A 15,024-nucleotide genomic window follows, 5' to 3' on the forward strand; every position below is an offset into this window, starting at 1 on the left:
CTGAATTGGATGTATATAGATGCATTTTATCGAAAAGACTTTTTTATATACTATAAAGCAATGATCAACCACAACCCAAGTACAAACGCACCCACCACAACACACACACACACCCGAGTCAGGATACATAGGCGCTGAGCGCAGCGACACCACCCCTAGCACTACAAGAGTAATTGGGGTCCTCCATTGTGAACACGCCACCACAAAGAGATGAAGCCGCGTATGACGAACCATGTACTCCAAGGCGGCGCCTTCAAAAAAGTTATGACACCAACGTGCCGCCATTGCCCGACCCGACGATCAGAGTTTCCCATGGAGTGACACGATAGCCGATGAGAGCCGCGACAATGCCTTCAAGAAGGAAATGAGCTACATTGCCGCCGGTCCATCCGAGGATAGAGCAGGTTTTCACCCCGACCAACACTCACCGTCACCCACACGGCCATGGCCACTGAGCAGCACTAAGCACCGTGGAGCGAACCACCAGAGCCCCCGCCCCGGCCACCAGGACCTTGATACCACCTCACCCGAGACCCGTCGCTACCCCAACAAAAGAAACGAGCGGAAAGGACACGCCTTTCGCACCCCTGGGTGGCCCCCAGCAGTGAGACCCAATAGGACGGCCAAAACTGGCCTCCATCGACTCGTCCAACGACACCAAACGTGAGACGAGGTCGGTCCTGCTGTCGGACGCAAGACGGAGTCGGTCTTGCTGCCGGGCGCGAGACGAGCCTCGTCCTGCCGCCGAGCGCGAGAGGAGGGATGGATTGCAGCTGGGGGAGGGCCTGCCCTTCGACGAAGGCAACGACCGGACGATGAGGAAGAGGGATCGAAGGTCGAAACAGACCGCCTACAAATGAGTCGACGCTGGAAAACCAGCCGGCCCGCCGAGCTGCCATGACGTCGACGCAACGAATGGAGGCCGCCATATCTAGAGGGCAGATCCACCTCGCTGTCGCCGCCCACAGCCGGAGCAGCAGCCATGCCGGGCTGGTGCCTCAACCCGTGCCTCCCACCGGAAACAAAGCGTCAAATTCGGTTTGCATCTAGATTATCTGTTGAAGAATGGATTTTGGGCCTCGAAGATGCAAAAATTAGTTCATTTTGCATCTACATCTTCTAGTGGAGAATCTCTTAAGGAGAATATTCCACTAGGAATATCAAGTGGAGAAGAAGAGTTCATATAAGCATCAAGCCCTCCACATCCTTGGGGATGAACTGCCCTTGCATCTTTATTTCCCCTTTTGTAAAAAAAACTACCCTAGTCTCGTTATTTTCCTTGTCGTTTGTGGATCTTGATGCACCTTTTGTATTGCTTGTGATTCGAGGGATGCTTGGTGCGGATTTTGTCCAATAGAGTGATTCTTATGGATTTCGTCCGGTGTTCATCCTGCAAAGCCACCTCCAATTCATGAAGATCGGGTACCATTCTTTGCTTTGTTTTATGCATGTGTAGGTTCGAAGTGCATGGTGAGCGTCAAGTAACAAAACATCATTTGATAATAGTATTACATATCTTGGGTACTTGTTTTCTCATCGTATGGTTGATGGTTGTGGGGGAATATAGTGGTCTGCTTTCTTTATTTACCAAAATGCCTGTTTCGTTCTCCATGATAATGAAGAGTGCCTCTTGATGTGGATGTGATTTTTGCAATTGGAGCTCTATGGTCATATATCCATTTGCAGCGAGTACGCTTCATGCTAGAAAGACATCTACTCCCTTCGTTCCATAATATAAAAGCGTTTTGTACATTAGTGTAGTGTCAAAAATGCTCTTATTATATTAATGGGACAGAGGGAGTAATAACCACCTGCACGATTGATTAGCAATGTCAAAAACAATAAACACCAGTACTACTAAATCACTCAAGAGTTACCTCGAAAAAAAAAGCACTCAATTTTTTTGAGAGAAAAAAAATCACTCAAGAGTTAATGAATATCGTTGAGAAAAACAAACTGAAAACTCCGCAAGTGGTTTAGGGCCTCGAAGGGCTTTCAGGTGGACCGGCCCAGCAGATTTTGACAAATCCCGCCTCTGTCCTTCACGCAACCAACAGAAAAAAAAAACCCAACCAACAGAAGAATTGGTGCACGAGCTCCCGCTCCGGCGTGCGCTCTCCGGCTTTCACCCAACACAAACACAATCCTCCGTCGCCCAATTCCACCTCCGCTCTCAGGCTACTTGTAGGCGCGCTCTCCCGCATTCACCCAACAACCAAATCCTCCACCTCCACCTCCGCCCCGCCCGCTTCCTCAATTCGACCATCCATCCCCCTCCGCCGTCTCCGGCGCCCTCGCCCATCCCCATGGCCTCTCCGCCTCTTCTGCCGCCCTCGCCCCTCCCCATGGACCCGCCTCCGGTATGGGGTCTCCCTCGGGAGCTCAGCATGGAGATCGCGCAGTACGTCCGCTGCAGCGGCGACCTCGCCGCCATGGTGGAGGCATTGGGGGTGAACTTCCTCCCGCCCAGGCGTCGTCGAGCCACGCAGCCCCCCCTCCTCGTACTCCCCGACAGGTCCGTGCCAGATGCTGCTCCGAGTGCTCCCCGCGATCCCACTTTCGTCTGCTTCTGCTGCGGAGGGCGCCAAGGGCGCGAGCACCATCCCCGCGTGAGGGCCGATGCCTCCCACGGCCGCATGTTCGGCGCGTACGGGGGCTGGATGATGATGGCCTGCGGGCAGGCGTCGGGGCACGCCATCGTCAACCTCTACACGAGGACGCGTCTCCTCCTCCCTGATTCCCTCGTCCTCGACTCCGACGCCAGCACCAGCAGGGAGCCTCACCACATCGTCATGCTTGCGGCGACGCTGTCAGCGGGACCTCTCTCTGCTGATGTGGACTGCTTCGCTGCGGCGATCGTTCACGTGGACGGATGCGGCTCCCTCGGCTCCGGGAACACGGCTGTGTTCGCTCTCTGGGTGCTGGACGAGGCAGCGCGCCACCAGCGCCCCGTGGCCCAAGGTTTCCGGGTCAATCTCCCCGCAATGGAGGGCGGAGTCGTTCTAGAAGATGTCAGCTACACCAATGGAGCATTCCATTTCCTCACCAGCAACGAGGATGTGCTGGTGGTGCGGGTTGAGAAGGATGGACAGCTGCTGCTACCTCGTCAGGAACTAATCCAGCACACCAGGAAACAGGAGGCTCAAGTTCTGAAACAGCTTCACTGGGATGATGATGAGGAGGAGGAGGTGTCGCGGTACCTGCTGGTATCCCGCGGGGGGCTGCTGATGGTGCTCCGCCGCCGTGTTGTGCACGCTCGCGGCCGTTCTTTTCAGTTCAGCCTCTACTGTGAAGTGGAGGAAGTTGGCCCCGATGCACATGATCCTGCTAGGAGGTGGCTTGAGATACCTGATGAGATTCTGCCTGAGAGGGTCGTGTACCTTGCCAGAGGTTGCTCCAAGGTGGTGGAGATCAAGGACCTCCCTTCCGGCCTCAACCTCAAGGCAGCAATGTACTACATCGACGACAGTGACGCAGGTAACCCCGGTATCATCACTGCCGAGGCTGATGCCCGACGGTACCGTTGCCATGACAATGGCAAGGTCAGGCCAGGAGGATATATGCCACTATGCATGGACCTTGCGCCGTCCAACAGCTCGCCACCGATGTGTTTCTTTCCGTGAAGCGAGTGCTTGTCTCAGAACTTGTTACTGAAGCTGCTCAGATCATTCCAGTCTGTACACCGCAAGACATGCTACTCTCCAAGGTGAATTGATGACTTCTCCTCGTACAGCTGCTGCTCAAGGATGAATCAATGACTCCAGTTCTTCCACAAAGGCTCCTCCTACAAGGAGTTCCTCACCCCCTGCATTAGTTCTCTTTTATTGCTATTCTGTCTGTAGTACCAAGTCTCGTGCTACTGGTAGCTTTGGTAACTTGAGTCTTCGATTGGTTCAGCTGGTCTGGTTTCGACCATGTTGCTGTTTCAGGCCTTAGGCAGCCCGCTGTGGAGGGAGGGTGGATAGCCCTTCCTTTCCCAGTAGGAGCAAACAATTTTTGTAGCATCCTCAATTTCCTCATAAGAAACAGTTTCTCATGCCTAGCTGAAGACCTTGGGAGGTTGTTCACTTTCTTATTTTTCCTCTTCATATGTCTGTTGCTCAAGTGTGCTATCCTGCCAGCCATCGTCAATTCATCAGACATGGGCATGCTGTGCAACATGTTGGAGTCTGCTTGGGCCTTAAATGTGACTTTCATCTCAAATCTGAATTGACCAAATAGTTTCTTTAAATTCGAGCAGAAGTGCTATTCTGTCCAATCAGTTGTGACCCCTTCGCAGCCTCGTCCGGCCAGGAACTTGGTCTGTAGGCTGACCAACTACTGTCGCCGGGTAGATCTATGCACATCTCACCAATCGCGTGGAGCATCTCCTTCGCAAACTTAGTAATTTGAGAGATAACCATTGTCAATCTCGGAATTTCATTGTATTATCTCTTGTTTGGCTGATGGTTTATGGCTATTGGGCGGTCACGTTGCTTGTAGAACTATCATCTGCACAAAGATAAAAAACCTATGAGATGTTTAGAACACATGGACAGGCACAACCCATGATTAGTGACAAAGAGTAACAACCTTCGCCCGCAGACATGTCAAGTCTAACACCTGTGATTTTAGGGCCTGCTGGTGCCTTCTATATATCTGCAACGTAATTAGATTCCCATGGGTCAGAACATTTTGCCATGATTATGAATTGATGGTATAGATCACAGGGGTCTGTGCTTGTCGTACCAATGAAGTAGTTGCTTGCTCTGGCTGGACAATCAGCATACCCAGCTCGATGATTGGAGCACGCCCAGCTGCCAATACTGTCAACACTGTCGTCCAGACTTGGCTATTAGAACGAGCTCACAGAAAAATGTCTACAGATCCATCAAAGACAGGTTTACTTTGGAGCCTCCCTTGCCGAGGAAAGTCACCAGCATCAGGGAGTGTCGGCACAGCAGGACCAGATGCCACCTATGGCAGGGAACGGCAGCGGCAAGGCGAGGATTTGGCTCGCCAAGATTGGGGCCAAGGTGTCGGCCAGCTTTCTCACCTCGGTACGAGTACCTGGGCCGATCGAACCAAGACCAAACAGTCAACACGGGAAGGAGATTAGAGCAACTCCAAGAGACGGGGGACCAATCTTTAGTTGATTGTTAGAGCATATCCACTCGCGCCCCTAAGAGCAACTCCAACGTGAGGTCTGATCCGAGTAGACCATGGCAAGGACTAAACCTGATCGTGGATGAACAAGCACGTGAGGTCTTCAACGGCTTTGTTAATATATTAAGGTAGGAGAGGGATCTAAAGTTCTCTTTTGGAGAGATCGCTGGATCAACGGCGTGACGGTCGCTGACATAGCTCCATTAATCTACGCGATGGTCAGTACAAGAAACAGGAACAGAAGAACGGTGAGAGATGCGCTCAACGACAATGCCTGAATGGTTGATGTGCAAGGGGAGCTATCTTTTTTGGGCCACATGCAAGTTTACTCTCTGTGCCAGGCCATCAGTGCGGTGGAGAGAAATCTCGATGAGCAGGACCACTTCCTTTGGCCTTGCCATGCGTCTGGCAAATACAATGCTAGTTCCACTTATAGATGGCTTTGCATGGGGCGAATCAAAACCCCCATCGTAGGCTGCATCTGGCGAAATTGGGCGCTGTTAAAGTGCAAAATCTTCATGTGGCTCGCCAGCCAACGCCGCCTATGGACTTCTGACCGGCGAGCTCGTCATGGCCTCCAAGATACGACGTCCACCTGTTACACTTGCTTGCAAGATGAGGACAACCCCGATCACATCCTCGCTCATTGTGGTTATGCTAAAGAAGTGTGGCACTCCCGTTTCAGCGAATGGAGACTCAACGTGCAAATCCCATCCACCGATGCAACCTTCTTACAATAGTGGCTCGACCAAAGGAGACAATTCAATGGCAAGCTCAGAAGAGGATTCGATTCCATCACCATCCTAATTGCATGGGCCCTCTGTAAGCAACGCAATGCGCGTGTGTTCAACAATGTCTCGAGACAAAGATCGGCTGCACAACTCAAAACAGAGATCCTAGATGAGATTGATGATTGGAGGAAGGCCGAGTTAGGCGGAGCGGGTGCTTTAGACCCTTTCGCGAGAGAATAGTCATAGGTTTTAGGAAGTTGGCGTCGAGTGGGTTCCCCCTACGAGCTGTTCGCACCTCGTTAGGGTTCTTGTATATAATCTTCTGCCTTCTATAAAAATATGGTATGCCATTGGCATACTCTAAAAAAAAGAGCAACTCCAATGGGTCGATCCAAACGAACGACATATTTGTCCGCTTTTTGTTCATTTGGGTCGGCCGCCCGCCCGGCGTCCGCCCAGTTTTGTATTTGAGGCGGCAGTATGCCCAACACGTCGACCTATTGTTGGCGCCCTTCCCGCTCATTATTTGGGGAGAGGCCCAGGGCCTCTATAAATAGAGCTAGCCACCACAGAGTAGAGGGGACACACACCCAGGGAGCCGGACATCCAGGCAGAGATCGATCGATCCACCGGTAGAGAGAGAGGCGACTGAACTCACCCTAGCAGTTCATCGCGCCAACTCAAGAACACCTCTCGCGAGGCTGTTCTCCCTTTGTACTGTTCATCATTAGCCCCTGAGGCAATCCACCACACCACACACTGGAGTAGGGTATTACACCACAATGGTGGCCCGAACCAGTATAAATCTCGCGTCCCTTGTGTTGTTCGTTGTTTCCAGCTTAGATCACGCGAGGAGATTGGACGTAGATCGGTAGGGGAGAGATCTCCGCGCGCACCCCAGTGTTCGAACCTCAAGGGTCTGCCGGAACCCGAAATCCGACATTTGGCGCGCCAGGTAGGGGTGTGCCGAAATCTTTCTTCCGCTGTTCGCGTGTGATCTTCCATCGTGTCCATGGCTGACGCTCGTTGGGCTCGCGCCGAGCGCCGGGCTGCTCTCGCCACCCGCGTCGCCCAGACGGCGCCCGTCGGCGGTCGCCCTCGTCGTTCCCCGTCGCCTGCCGCCAACGCCGCCACCGGTCCGGCGGGGAACGAGCAGCAGGCCTTGTCCCAGCATCCATCGGTGCGGCGGGAGGGCCGCATCGCCACACCGTCGCTAACTCCAGCCGCTTCGTCGTCCCACGCCCGTCGTGCCCCCGCGGACGCGCACGCCGCGCTGCTCCTGGCAAGAGAGCTCCTCCACTACCGCCCCATCGACGACCTCTACGAGGACTGGCTCGCCCGCATCACCGAGCTCGTCAGTGCAGCAGGGGGCTCCCCCTTGCCGTCCTTCTCACTGCCTCGCCCTCCATTCCGCGTGGGAGGCGAAGACCAGGAGGTGCCTCCGCCACCTCCTCCCCAAGAAGGCGCCCTGGCTCCAAGGCGCGCAGCCCCAGGGCGAGACCCTCCGCGTCCGGCGCCTGCGCAGCAAGAAAGAAGCTGCCAAGAGATCCCTCATCCCCGAGAAGGTGCTCGCGCGCTCCCAGCACCGGCGCGCCAAGATCGCGTCCCTGCACCTCCACGCCAAGACCCCGCCCTGCTTCAAGCGGCGGCGCACGACAATCCCCAAGAGCAAGCTCAGTACCAGCAAAGGGCACCAGTGGCCACAGCCGGCTGCTGCGCCCTCACCCCCGAGCTACGCGGCGTCGCATGGCCAGGAAAGTTCAAGCCTGACCTGCCCCCTCGCTACGATGGCACGGCGGACCCCGCGGAGTTCCTGCAGCTCTACGAGCTGTGCATCGAAGCCGCCAACGGAGATGAAAGGGTCATGGCGAACTGGTTTCCCATGGCGCTGAAAGCACAAGTGCTCCCTAGGTGGTTTTGGTAATTAATGACAACATATCTCTTGTTGGACTAACGTTTCTATCTAGTATGTTTCAGATAAGTTCAACAATGGAGTGGCATGGACTAAAGGTTGTGGGAAATTCTCCAAGATGCTAAGGACAAAGGATTGGCTAAAGCTTAAAGCTCAAGACTCTTCATTTTACATTTTAGTGATCCAAGATCACATTGAGTCCATAGGAAAAGCCAATACTATCAAGGAGGGATGAGGTGTTGCTTAATGAGCCTCTTGCTTCAAGTGCTTAATGATATGCTCCAAAATCCTCAGCTACTTTCCCACTTCCAGATATGACCTAAACCTAAGCCAAACTCGGACCTACCGATTATTTCTATCCGGCGCCACCGAGTTTCACTTGTCATAGCCATTGCCAAACCCTAGCAAATCGGTTCTACCGATAGGGATCTCGGTCTCACCGAGATGGGATTGTAAGCTCACTGTGTATGTCCATTGCCAAAATCGGTCTCACTGATCTTGTGCAATCGGTACTACCGAGGTTACAATGCAAACTCACTGTGTATGCTCATTACCAAAATTGGTCTCACCGAGTTTGTGTAATCGGTCCCACCGAGTTTGCCTGACCAACCCTCTGGTTAGCTTATTACCAAATCGGTCTCACCGAGTTTGTGTAATCGGTCTCACCGAGATTACGTTATGCCCTAACCCTAACCATATCGGTCCTACCGAGTTGCATGTCAGTCCCACCGAAAATCTCTAACGGTCACTAAGTTTACTATTTCGGTCCGACCGAGTTTGTTGATTCGGTCCCACCGAGATTGGTAAATTGTGTGTAACGGTTGGATTTTGTGTGGAGGCTATATATACCCCTCCACCTCCTCTTCACTCGTAGAGAGAGCCATCAGAACACATCTACACTTCCAACTCATATGTTCTGAGAGAGAACCACCTACTCATGTGTTGAGGCCAAGATATTCCATTCCTACCACATGAATCTTGATCTCTAGCCTTCCCCAAGTTGCTTTCCACTCAAATCTTCTTTCCACCAAATCCAAATCCTGTGAGAGAGAGTTGAGTGTTGGGGAGACTATCATTTGAAGCACAAGAGCAAGGAGTTCATCATCAACACACCATTTGTTACTTTTTGGAGAGTGGTGTCTCCTAGATTGGCTAGGTGTCACTTGGGAGCCTCCGACAAGATTGTGGAGTTGAACCAAGGAGTTTGTAAGGGCAAGGAGATCGCCTACTTCGTGAAGATCTACCGCTAGTGAGGCAAGTCCTTCATGGGCGATGGCCATGGTGGGATAGACAAGGTTGCTTCTTCGTGGACCCTTCGTGGGTGGAGCCCTCCGTGGACTCGCGCAACCGTTACCCTTCGTGGGTTGAAGTCTCCATCAACGTGGATGTAGGATAGCACCACCTATCCGAACCACGGGAAAAACATCCGTGTCTCCAATTGCGTTTGAATTCTCCAAACCCTTCCCTTTACATTCTTACAAGTTGCATGCTTACTTTCCGCTGCCTATATACTCTTTGCATGCTTGCTTGATATGTATTGTGAATGTTGAAATTGTGCCTAAACTCCACTTAAACCGAAAAAGCTTAAAAATTGCAACTTTAGCATTAAGTGTCTAATCACCCCCCCTCTAGACACATCTACTTCAAGGTCCTACAAGTGGTATCAGAGCTTTGGTCTCCATTGCCTTGGTTTAATCACCATTGGAGGAAGATGGATGTGTCTACTTTAGGGAGTCTTAGACATAGAGTGCCTATTCTTGATGGAGAGTATTTTCATGAGTGGAAAAATGAGATGCTTGTAATTTTCAATCAATATCATTTGAACAAGTATATTTCTAGCCCTTGTGCACCTCATATTGATCCTTTGCATCCTACCCTAGATGAAGATATTGACATAATTTGCAATCTTAGAACTGTTGAGCTCATCATTAGAGGATTGCCCAAAAATTTGATTGCTAGTTTGCCTACTCTTAATTGTGCCTATACTATATGGAAATTTCTTGAGGGACGATTTCCCGATTATTTCTTGAAAAATTTGGATGAAATTCTCCATAAATCTATTGCCTTGAGTAAGATGAACTCTAGTGATCCTAGTTTTGGTGATTGTCTATTTGAGCTTACCAATCTCAAGCGTGCTAAAGGAGATGTTGGAATCATTAGTGATATTATATCCGAAGCTATAAGAATTCATAAAGGTGACCACTTTGATGATCATTTATCTAATGAATTACCCTCTCTAGGAAATGATGAGTCACAAGATCATGGGGAACATGGATACTATGATGATGATGATGATAGTGACTTCGATCTTGATGATGCAATGAGACATTTTGGTCTTATGGCAAATCTTCGGGGATATGTGTCAGGAGGAAAGGAATGGGTTCTTGATAGTGGATGTACTGATCATATGACCGGAGATGAAGAGATGTTTCGTGAGCTTGCTGAAAATGACGGCCCTCGAAAATATGTCACCTTTGGTGATAATTCAGATGGTAAAGTGGTTGGCCTTGGTAAGGTGGCCATCTCACATGATAGTTCCATTCAAAATGTCATGCTCATTGAATCTCTCGGCTACAACTTACTTTCAGTATCTAGACTTGCTGATTTCGGTTTGAATGTCCTATTTACTGAGGTAGATTGCCAAGTGTTTCGTCGAGACAATCATAAAATGGTCTTTACCGGTATACGTAGAGGTGATCTTTACATTGTCGATTTCTCTAAAAAGGCACAACCTAAAACTTGCTTTATTGCTAAATAATCAAAAGGTTGGTTGTGGCATAGACGACTAGGTTACGTTGGCATGAGAAACCTTGACAAGCTTATTAAAGGAAATCATATCCTTGGAGTTAACGATGTCATATTTGATAAGGATAGACTTTGCAGTGCTTGTCAAGCAGGTAAACAGGTTGGAGGAAGGCATCCCGTGAAGAACATCATGACCACAAGGAGGCCACTCGAGCTACTTCATATGGATCTTTTTGGTCCCAATGCTTACAAGAGTCTCGGTGGAAATTCTTTTGGTCTAGTTATAGTTGATGATTTTTCAAGATTTACGTGGGTGTTCTTTCTTGATGACAAGTCGCAGGTCCAGAAGATCTTCAAAAACTTCGCTAGAAAGGCCCAAAATCAGTTTGACGTGAAGATCAAGAAGGTTCGGAGTGACAACGGAACGGAGTTCAAAAACGCAAATGTGGACACCTTTCTTGACGAAGAAGGGATTTCACACGAGTTCTCGGCTACGTACACACCTCAACAAAATGGAGTTGTTGAGAGGAAGAACCGGACGCTCATCGAAATGGCGAGAACGATGCTTGATGAGTACAAGGCGCCGAAGCACTTTTGGGCAGAAGCAGTTGAGATAGCTTGTCATGCAACAAATCGCTTGTATCTTCACAAGCTACTCGGCAAGACGGCATACGAGCTCCTCACCGGTAACAAACCCCAAGTTGGATACTTTCGAGTATTCGGCTCAAAGTGCTACATTCTTGACAAGCATCGTCGTTCAAAGTTTGCTCCTAAATCTCATGAAGGTTTTCTACTTGGTTATGGATCAAACTCTCACACTTACCGTGTCTACAACAATTTCACCCGAAAGGTTGAAGAGACGGTAGATGTGAAGTTTGATGAATCTAATGGCTCGCAAGTAGAGCAATTGCCAATCGATGTAGGAGACAAAGACCCTTCAGAAGCAATCCAAGACTTGTCTATTGGCAAAATTCGTCCAACGAAGGTGAAGGAGAGTACCTCGTCCGTCCAAGTGGAAGCTTCTACTTCACGACAAGGTGAACCAAGAATTGATACGGAAGCATCCACAAGTGGGACACACCAAGATGAAGAAGACGAGGAAATGCATCAAGATGAACATCAACAACCTCCTTCTCCACCACGACAAGAGAACGACAACGTCAACAATGAAGAAGGCCAAGAAGAAGAACAAGATGAAGAAGATGTTCAACGAAGACCCAAGCAAAAGCTCTCACGAGTTCGAGCAAGAATTGCCAAAGATCATCCCGTCGAGCAAATCTACAATGATATACAAACCAAGAGAATCACTCGCTCAAAAACTCATTTAGCTAACTTTTGTGAAAACTATTCATTCATCTCTAGCATTGAACCTATGAAGGTTGAAGAAGCATTGGAAGATCCGGATTGGATAAACGCTATGCATGAAGAGCTACACAACTTTGAGAGAAGCCAAGTTTGGACATTGGTTGAGAAGCCCGACAACAACCACAACATCATTGGTACCAAATGGGTGTTTTGCAACAAGCAAGATGAAGATGGACAAGTGGTTCTCAACAAAGCACGTCTCGTCGCCCAAGGGTACACACAAGTCGAAGGTATGGACTATGGTGAGACATATGCTCCCGTTGCTAGACTTGAGTCCATTCGCATCTTACTTGCCTATGCTAATCACCATAATATCACCTTGTACCAAATGGACATTAAAAGTGCTTTTCTAAATGGTGAAATAGAGGAGGAAGTTTATGTCAAACAACCTCCCGGCTTTATCAATCCTAAGAAACCAAATCATGTTTACAAACTTCACAAAGCTCTTTATGATCTTAAACAAGCTCCTAGAGCATGGTATAAATGCTTGACCAAGTTCCTTATTGCAAGTGGTTTTGAAATTGGTAAAATTGATTCTACTCTTTTTACTAAAAGGTTTAATGGAGAACTATTTGTATGCCAAATTTATGTTGATGATATCATATTTGGTTCAACTAACCCTCTCTTTAGTGAAAAGTTTGGAAAGCTAATGTCAGAGAAGTTTGAGATGTCTATGATGAGTGAACTCAAATTCTTTCTCGGTTTGCAAATCAAGCAAACTAAGGAAGGTACATTTGTCTCTCAAACAAAGTACACCAAGGACTTATTCAAGAAGTTCAATATGCAAGAATGCAAAGGTATGCCTACACCCATGCCTACTAGTGGACATCTTGATTTGACCAAAGATGGTGAACGGTTGATCAAAAGGTTTATCGCTCTATGATTGGTTCTTTGTTATACCTATGTGCTTCACGTCCCGACATTATGCTAAGTGTGTGCATGTGTGCATGTTATCAAGCTGCTCCTAAAGAATGTCATCTTAAGGCCGTGAAAAGGATAGTGAGATACTTAATTCATACACCAAACTTTGGCATTTGGTATCCTAAGAGGTCTTCTTTTGATCTTGTTGGCTATTCCGACTCAGATTATGCCGGAGACAAGGTTGATAGAAAGTCCACTTCGGGTACTTGTCAATTTCTTGGTAGATCTCTTTTGTCTTGGTCTTCCAAGAAACAAAACTCGGTATCCTTATCCACCGCCGAAGCGGAATACATTGTCGCTGGTTCATGTTGTGCTCAATTACTTTGGATGACCCAAACTCTTAAAGTTTATGGGATCTATGTGAAACATGTTCCACTGCTTTGTGACAATGAAAGTGCTATCAAAATTGGTCATAATCCTGTACAATATTCTCGAACTAAGCATATTGAAGTTCGTCATCATTTCATTCGAGACCATGTTGCTAAGGGTGACATTGATCTTAAGCATGTTCGCACCGATAAGCAATTAGCGGATATATTTACTAAACCTCTTGATGAGAAAGTATTTTGCAGGTTGAGAGGTGAATTGAACATTATTGATGCTTCGAACTTGGAGTAGGAACTCCATTGGATTCATGCAAGACATGAACTTATGACCAATCCATGATATATCTCTTATGATGACTATCTTATGTCTTGGATATATTTGTACCTTGCATGTTATCTAACTCATGTAGGTACTTGGCTGAATCTAATTCTATGAGATTGCAACTCACTCACATCTTGAGCAATCTCTACATCACCAAGTCTCTACACAATGGTGGTTGAAGACAAGGAAGCACAAAACCATTCAAACATATCCTTTGATAAATTCTATGTTTAGCTTCACGATTGTCATTTTTGGATACACAAGTGCTCTTCCTTGCAAGAACTAACCCATGTAGGTAGATGAACTCAAACTCCAAGTGGTGCTCCCAACTCTTGATGAGCTACATCAACCTTGAGCACCCACACAAGTTCAACTACATGAGCAAGACCCACACCACCACCCAAGGTATGTTATTCCATCTTAGAGAAGCTTTACTCCAAGTCATGAGTCAAAGCAACTCAACAAGATGTGAATACATCAAGTTGCTTAAACGAAAAATGTTAACCCCATTTTGAGCTTAAATGATGAGTATGACCTATGATCAAGTGTTCTCACTTGACTCCTAAGTCAATATACTCTAACATAGGTGACTATGTCACCGCCCAACTCTAGATGAAGTTCTCTTGTGTTCTTTTCTGTGTTATTGCATTTGTCTCATGCATATTTATTTTCTTTCTCTTTTTCAAAAAAAAAACTTCATCTAGATCTTTCAGTTTCTTCTCTTTTCTTTTTGTTTTTGTTCTGCATTTTCTGCATTCAATTCATTGCAAATCTTTGTGAGATCCTACATGTTTAGTGAGCTGAGGTGACAACTGTTTTTCTCTGTGTTGAACTCGGTTTCACCGACTTGTAGTTTTCGGTCCAACCGAATCTTTTCGGCCCCACCGAAACATGCCACTCGGTGCCACCGACTTCACAACAGGAAAAACAGTTTGCCACTTGTTCTATATTTCTTCTGATCCAGCTCTACTCAATGAATCTTGTCCTCTACAAGCATCACAGTTTTATCCATTGCTTTGTGCTGAGTCTCAAGGACCAAACCTATACGACGGATTCCAGAAAGCCCTTTTTGGAAATTGATGTCAAAGGGGGAGAGAGAGATCACATCAAAGCTTATCACCTAGAAGGGAGAAAGTATTAAGGGGGAGAAAGAGATTTCCAGGGGGAGAGAATACTCAAGGATCCCCAGATGCTTGATGTTCAAGAGGAGAGATGTCACATGTCTTTTTGGGGGAAAGACATGTTCATATGTGCTTATTTGCATTAAGTTCTATCCATTTGTATCTTTCAGCTCTGATTTTCTGTTCCCTATCTTCTCCCAATATCCCATGTAAGATTCAGGGGGAGCAAGACACCTAAGGGAAAGAAATCAGTCAAATTCATTGCATATCTTTACTCTTGGGGACATGTTGAATCCAATGTGGTACCTTGTACTCACTCTCTACATGTCATCCCAGTCTTGGTTCTCTTGTGGCTTCTTTGGTTTGCTCTGGCTAGTGGATGTACCTGTGTTATCTAACCTTGTTTGTGCAGGTTCATTCCATCCTAAGACAGCTA

The sequence above is a fragment of the Triticum urartu genome, chromosome 1, assembly GCF_003073215.2.
Source record: "Triticum urartu cultivar G1812 chromosome 1, Tu2.1, whole genome shotgun sequence".
In the NCBI taxonomy this organism is placed as follows: Eukaryota; Viridiplantae; Streptophyta; class Magnoliopsida; order Poales; family Poaceae; genus Triticum; species Triticum urartu.